This window comes from Amphiura filiformis, chromosome 7 (assembly GCF_039555335.1).
Source record: "Amphiura filiformis chromosome 7, Afil_fr2py, whole genome shotgun sequence".
Lineage (NCBI taxonomy): Eukaryota > Metazoa > Echinodermata > Ophiuroidea > Amphilepidida > Amphiuridae > Amphiura > Amphiura filiformis.
In genome coordinates this window covers 49,702,355-49,709,451 of record NC_092634.1, presented here as the reverse complement: position 1 = coordinate 49,709,451, position 7,097 = coordinate 49,702,355, and positions in this window count along the sequence as shown.

Here is a 7,097-nt window from a genome sequence, read left to right as displayed (position 1 = left end):
CTTAATAATAGCATAGACCATTTGTTTTAAATGGTCTATGATAATAGCAGACACTTCACAAAATGCCATGAAAACCCATGCAACACTTTGCAACTTGTATATTTTTTACATGGTACAAGTGGAATGACCTCACCAAAGCTTCTCAGCTTGACTTCATCCTCATTAAAAAGACAGATCGATGCAAAGTGAATGACTCTAAAGCAATGCCAAACATCCACATAGATACTGATCACAGACCAGTCATGATGGAAACAATTAAGTGCCAGGAGAAGACCACGGCCAAATAAAAGGCAGCAACCTGAGACAATAAACCTCAGAAAATTAGCAGAAGAACCAGTGAAGGCAGCCATCGAACAACAGATGCATCAGCTATTCCAAAAACTACCAGATCAGGAAGGAAATACAGAAGAAGAGTGGACATGGTTCAAAGATGCTCTAACAGACACCCTTAAAGCATACTGTGGGACTAAGAAAAGAAAAACAGGACAAGTGAAAGGGACATCCTGGTGGAATGACACGGTCAAAGCAGCAACCAAAGAGAAGAAAAGACTCTTCAAGAAATGGTCCAAAAGCAACCTGGAAGCAGACTACAACGAGTACAGGGAAGCCCGGCGTAACTGCAAGAAGACTATCAACGAAGCCAAAGACCAGTCTTGGAAAACATATGGGGAATATCTGGCAGAAAAATCAAATAGCTCAAGCAGAGAGTTCTTTAAAGCAGTTAAAGCCTACAAACAGCGGGACGAGCCTTTTGACCCAACCGCCATCATAAACGACAAGGATGGAAACCCCCTCACAGACAGCTGCGAAATCACCAACAGATGGGGAGAATACTCCGAAGCTTTGCTCAACCCAAGCGGTGACGGTGACAGACAACAGCAGCAGCCCTTCCATCCTCGGTTCCAAGAGGAAGTTGATCCACCCATACTCCAGGAGGAAGTCAGAAATGCTATTAAAACCAGTCCCTAAAACAAGGCAGCTGGAATTGATGACATCACAACAGAAGCCATACGTGCTTGTGGAGATCCAGGAGTCAAATGGTTGACAAGAGTGTTCAACAGGGCTTGGGAGGAGCGAGCTGTACCCGATGACTGGCAACGTGCAATAATTGTCCCCATCTGGAAGAAAAAGGGAGTAAAAGAGATTGTAGTAAATATAGAGGAATCTCTCTGCTCTGCCATACGGGGAAGATTTATGCAAAGATCTTAGAGAAACGAATACGACCAGTTGTTGAACATCAGCTGAGCGAAGCGCAATTTGGGTTCAGGAAGAACAGAGGGTGCACTGATGCCATATTTGCTCTGAGACAGCTGTGTGAAAGGAGTATTGAGTACAACCAAGATCTGTACACTATATTCATAGACCAAGAAAAGGCGTTTGATCGAGTAAACAGAGATCTACTCTGGACTGTGCTAGAAGACTACGGTGTAAAAGGGCAACTGCTGGACAGTGTGAGAGCCATCTACAGGGACAGCCTCTGTACTGTCAGGACAAGGACAGGACTCACCAAGTGGTTTCCTGTGAAGTCAGGTGTCCGACAAGGATGTGTCCTCTCGCCTCTCCTGTTCCTCATTTTTATGGACAGGATCACCCAAGAAGCAAATCTAGATGAAGAAGCTCTCAATGAACTACTGTTTGCAGATGATCAATGTCTCATCCACCAAGACAGCCTTAGCTTACAAAACCACACCAACAGACTGCACGCAACCTGCCAGAAGTATGGCATGAGCATAAGCATCCCAAAGACAGAAACCATGCTGATCAGCCGATCCCAAAAGACCTTGGACATCAAGATTGACAACACAACCCTCCAGCAATCAAAGTAGTTTAAGTACCTGGGCAGCATCTTTACTGAAGACGGGAAGATAGACAGAGAAATTGAAACCAGATGCCAGAAAGCAAACAACATCACCTTCATGCTTGGGCCTATACTTTCCCACCCAGCTGTGCCAATGGATGCAAAAAGAACAATCATCAATGCAATCTATACTCCGACTCTCTGCTACCAGGCACAAACATGGGCTGAACAAAAAGACTGAACGGAAGATCACCACCTGTGGAATGAAATGCCTACTGAAAAGCTGTAAACAAGACACGACGGACAAAATTAGAAATGAAGTCATCAGAGACATGGTTGGCACCAAGCCTATGATAGACCAGATTGAAAGCCAGCGCATCAAATGGTTTGGTCATCTTATGCGTATGCCCACAAATCAACCAGCCCTCGGGACCTACAACAGCAAACTGTCCGGTACCAAGCCTGTAGGAAGACCAAGAAGAAGATGGATTGAGGGGTCAAGAAAATCCTGACAAGGCACAACACCAACCTGACAGAGGCTACCCATGCAGCCCAAGACAGACGTCCCATCATTTCCCCGCGACTCTGAGAGGAACAAGCGGAGGACAAAAGTAAAGTAAAGTAAAGTATATTTTTTACAGTGCATGATTATAAAAAACAAGTACCTCTTTTCTTGTCACGCTAAAGTGTAACACTCCTGACCCTATGGGGAAGAAAATTGGGCATGTTATTTTTTACATGACAGCTATGACACTACAAATTGCTGTGGTTAAAGAGAAAATCATAACACACTTTTTGAAAGATGAATTTTTTTGCTGGTCTTTTTCATTTGCACAGCAGGCATCAAAAACCAAACGGTGCCATTATTTATGACTTTACCCACATGCAACCTACTGACACTTCTCTAGTACCTGGCCACTTACATGTAGTGTGTCACACACACACCCCCACACCCCTGCAGCGGACTGTTGACATGTGATACATGTAGTTTTTACCTTCGGAGTTACCTAGGGTATGGAAATGACTGTGACACCTGTGTGGGGTGGGGTTTGACAGTGGGTGTGTATAGAGGAAGTGGTGTGGGGTGCCCGGGTGGGGTGGTATAGTTGTCTCATTGTAAAAGAACAGAGAAGAGTCTGACCACAGCATTACTGTGCAGCAGCTTGATTAATCTTTATCTCTATTGTTTACAGTGACAGTGTACATGTATATTAATAGAATTGGTTCAAAATTCTCTAAAATCTTTGCTATAAAATAACATTATAACTTAATATTCGACATGGATTTGACAGGGGGCACTTAACTTTACAAGTGACAGGTACTATGAGTCTGTCACTATAGGCAAAAAAAAAAAAAAACAAAAACAAATACACTTGATGACCCCTTTTTTCACAGTCATACCCTGGATGACCCCTTTACTTTTAGGTCGGCTATCTTTCTATAATTTTCAAAATGCCATAAAATATAAAGAGGAAACTGTCAAATTTTCTTATTTCAGCAAAATCTAAAATTTTTCTCCATTTTTTTGGAAATGTTCCACCAAATGACCCATTTTTTCAAGATGTTATACCAAATTACTCCTTTTTCATTTTGTTATACCCTGTGACCCCTTTTTAGAGCATCATTTAATATACAAATAGACCCCTACTAAGCAATGCCAGTAGACAGATACCTGTCACATAAAGTTAAATGACTCCCAACACCAAACCCGGCATGGACTCTGACTGAGTCCACGGACTCGGTCTTATTTTTGTTGGACTCGGACTTGGCTCGGACTCGGCACCCCGGATCGAGTTGGACTCGAGTCTAGACTTCGGACACAAAAGGACTCGGACAAGCTGGACACTTTATTTCATTTGCCGTGTAACTTACTGCATGTAGGCCTAGTATTGAAATGTAATACAGCTTGGTAAAATTTTGTAATTGAATTTCAATAGGACCTATATGTATTGGTAAAAATTTACATTAGGCCAAAAAAAAAAAAGGTTTGTCTCATAGCTTTTTTTCGGATTTTCGCCGATTTTTTCTGGAAAAAACTAAAAATCATGCGATTGTACAAACGTGCGCGCAAGCTTTGAGACAAACCTTTTTTTTTTTTACCTGATAATAATTAGTTACAATTATAGAATTTAGTCCGTTGGTGGTGCCAAGTGAGTGTAATTGTGAACTTAACATGATGCAGTCATGTCTACAGTAGAATTCATCTCGACCTTTGCAGGACTTAACCCCATTAAAAGCTATTAAACCAAGATAACACTCATTGAAACAGCTCAACTGATTAAATCGGATCTTAATTCTCTGGTTGTGCACAAGTAGCCTACAAGTGTCTGTTTTCATGTGCGATATCGCAATAAAGCTGGTATTCATAGCTTCAGTTCGGTAACCGATTATAAAGGAAACGAAAGGAAACAATGGTATGTGTGGCTTTGTTCACGAAATCAGACAATGGCGTGCTTTTTGTAAACCAGCATTCTTGAAAATGAGCAACATAATGATTGTTGACTTAACACGGTTAGGAAATAATTTCTTCATATTTTTGGTGTTATCTGTCGTTTAGATGTCCTTCCTAAAACACAAAAGTATGCGACCCTCTCCAAACACCTAAATTAGCTAAAAATTTAGGACATGTTACAAAACTATATTGTCTAGAATTTTAGAAGAGTACTTTTAATATTGGCCGGTTATTTTTCACACAGCGACGTTAACTAGGCAATGTACTATTACCTATAACATTAACTAAAACACCAAAGTACGAATATTTCCAAACATCTAAATTAGCTAAAAATTTAGGACATGTTAAAAACTATATTTTCTAGAACTTTAGAAGAGTACTTTTAATATTGGCGGTTATTTTTCACACAGCGACGTTAACTAGTCATATCCCCATAGTTTTAACGTAGGGCTATTTGTAGGGGTTACGCGTCTATGGGAAAGAGCACTGTGTATTGTGTATAGGAAAACGGACAGTAACTGCAGTATGATAACACAGAAATGCATCCAAATCATGTAGTTTTGGTGCAAATGTATGTGAATTCACACCACGGCAGGTGAAAAACAAGCAGATTCCTCCAAGGCCAGACATAAGTCCTGACTAGGAGTGTCAGTGTTGGGTGGGGAGTAACACATGGATCCAGATAGAAAGCTATAGCAAGTGCCCTTAATTTTATTTAAGCTTGGTCCAGGGCCCTGAAAAAGATAAACCCAGCCCTGGCTCCACTGACAAAATGATCATGAATGCTGCTACACTGTAACAGCCTGTGCACATTGCCACCCATATCCATGCATCATATGCTCCCGGCATATGCTACATGTCCCATATTCACACAATGACTGATCAATTAATACAGAAAAAAACCCAGCAAACTGGGAAAACATTTCAAGATTTGTTCGTTTGTGGGGAATTTCAAGATATCATGTTAAAATATCATTATTATATAGCTTCAATGTTTATTAATCATTTTGATATTCCCCATCCAAATACACTCCACTACTACTATGCTGCACAGTGCACACATGTGGAACTACATGATAATGTGACTGGTGTGAGATTTTCCGCCAGCCACATCACATGTATTTCTTGTGCCCAGGCTTGGACTAGTGCATCTGAGTAAATGAATACAGAGGTCTGCATTTTTTCCCCAAGTAATTCTCAGAACGTTTTGTGGCTTTAATTGCCATATACACTAGACCTTTTTCGCAGTCCATGTTAAATTTTTGCATCTAAAATCCCAATAATACCGATGCCCACACTACTCCGGCTCCAGAAAAATACAATACAAATTTTTTGTAATAAAATAAATATTATCCTGTTTTGGCAAATGAGATATAGGCTTAGCTAAATCCTAATCCTGGCCGTGACAATCAAGACCAGCCTTGTACTAAAACCAATTTCAGGTTATGGATTCTAATTTTCAGAAAACACAATTTCTAAATATCTTTTATTCTCAATTATCAAAATTAACATAAAATATTAAATTTATGAACAAACTCATAGCCTATACTCAAAATTTTGAATACATAGAATTGAGCATTGAATATTGTGACTGCAATTGTAAGAAATCATGCAAAATTGCATGTTTTTAGCCAATTTCCCCTCAAATTGCAAAACTATTGAAATTTGACTTTTATTGCCAGTTAAAACTAACTAAAGGATTAAGCCGGGGAACTTGCAAGCCTGTATGGGGGGGGCCCAAATCCACCAAGCAAAAAAAATTTGCCGCCTTCATCAAAAGGTTGACCCAATTTTTTTCCGGTGGTTTGAAAAAGTGTCGATTATAGGCGCTAGCCCGTGGTGAGCAACACATTTTGTTCTCCCCTCCTCTCCCTTTCTTCCTCTCTCTCTCTCTCTCCTCCTGTTTCCTCTTTTTCCTTGCGCTTAGGGGGGCTAAATAGCACTAGGGGCGGGGCCCAAACAGGCAATTTATGGCAGTTTTTGTCGAAAAAAGAGGGCACCAAGAAAATTGGGTTCATTATGCACATGTGCAAAAAATTGGCTGTCAGTGACCCTGAAAAATAACTTTTAAGCTAAAAATGTGAAAATAGTCCAAAATGCGTGCAAAGCATGCAAAAAGTCACCTCAAAAGTGGGAGTACCCCTCTCCCGGAACACTCAGGGTAGACAATGGACCTTTTCTCTGTGGTCGGTTCATATTCAACTAATCAACTTTTAAAATAAAATGTTCATTTTATACCAGTCAGTATAAGGCCATGTAAAAAACATGTTTCTCATCCCCTACCGCTTCCTTTTTTTTTGGTAACTTCAATTTCATTTTGTTTTTTGAAATTGAGTTATAACATTTTTTGAAAGATGTCTAGGAAGTTGAAATGCTTTATATAAGAAACACTTTTGGAAGGTTTTGTGATCATTAGAGGGGTCTACCTACCAGAATGAAAATTTTTTACTTGGCCTAAGGTTACAAAACTTTATCATCATCATCATCATAATTATTATTAATATTATTATTTTGGGTAATTTTGGACCTATTTCCATTATTGGTAAATAGTTGGACCCATTTCGACTCATTACAAAATATTATTTCCAAACCCCATTTCTGAACACTCCTTTGCATATGTGACCAGCTCCAACAAAACCGGAACAAGTCACCAGACATGTTTTTTGAGTTATAGGCCTTTAAAGATTACATTCCCATAACAAAATTAAATTGTGGAATTCTTAATTTCATGGTATAAATAAATAAATATTTAGTAAATAAATATCAAGGTATCATTTACAAAATTATCCATATCTTGAAAAGTATTGATGCTATGAAACTAATTGGCCATTACTCAGAATAGCAATT